The sequence below is a fragment of the Gavialis gangeticus genome, unplaced genomic scaffold (genome assembly GCF_001723915.1).
Source record: "Gavialis gangeticus isolate Ggan-Ray unplaced genomic scaffold, GavGan_comp1, whole genome shotgun sequence".
Taxonomy (NCBI): Eukaryota; Metazoa; Chordata; order Crocodylia; family Gavialidae; genus Gavialis; species Gavialis gangeticus.
In genome coordinates, this window is record NW_017729033.1 from 99,968,313 (window position 1) to 99,969,116 (window position 804).

Genomic DNA, 804 nt, shown 5'->3' on the forward strand with positions numbered 1-804 from the left:
ATCCCACAGGAGCAAAGGCCCCCTCCCCTCCCTCCCACCCGTGTGCTTGGTGGCAAACCTGGAGGTGGACAAGAAGTACTTCCAGTCCACTTCTGGGTCTGCTACCGAGCGCACTGGGGTGCCCCCCTGTGCTCCCCTGGCTCAATGATCGGCCATGGAGGGACCCCGGGTGCCTCCCCAGATGCAGGAGGCACCAGTTGCTGAGCGAGGAAGGTGTGGGGGACCCCCCTGTGTGCTCCCTGGTGGACCCGGAAGTGGACCAGAAGTGCTGTTGGTCCACTTCTGGGTCTGTTGCTGAGTGTGTTGGGGACCCCCCCCCCACTCCCCACACTCCTGTGGGATGCTCCATCTGCCCCACTGTCTCAGCATTCACGAGCTGGCTGGTACCTTGAGGTATGAAAAAACATTTAAAACTGTATGTCTGAATTGTTGAATCTTTCCGAATCTCTCCGAATCAATTTGGAGGGTTCCAATTTGCTTTGGAGAGATTAAATCTCTCCAAATCTATGGAAAAAAACCCCCTACTGCTTTGGAGTATCAGCTTTCCATATATGATATATCCTGGCACAGCCAGGCCCTTGCATTATCATGAGTACCTTAAGGGTACTCAATTAACTGGCAGCCAAGGATAAACTAGCTCCATCCTTTTTTTCCCTAACTTTGCCTTCAGTGTTCCAAGCAGAGGGGTAACTGAACAAGGTAAATCTGCTTGGCAATGGATCTGAAGATGCCAGGGCTGGAGAGGTGCCAGAGGACTGGAAGAGGGCCAACGTGGTTCCCATCTTCAAAAAGGGGAGGAAAGAG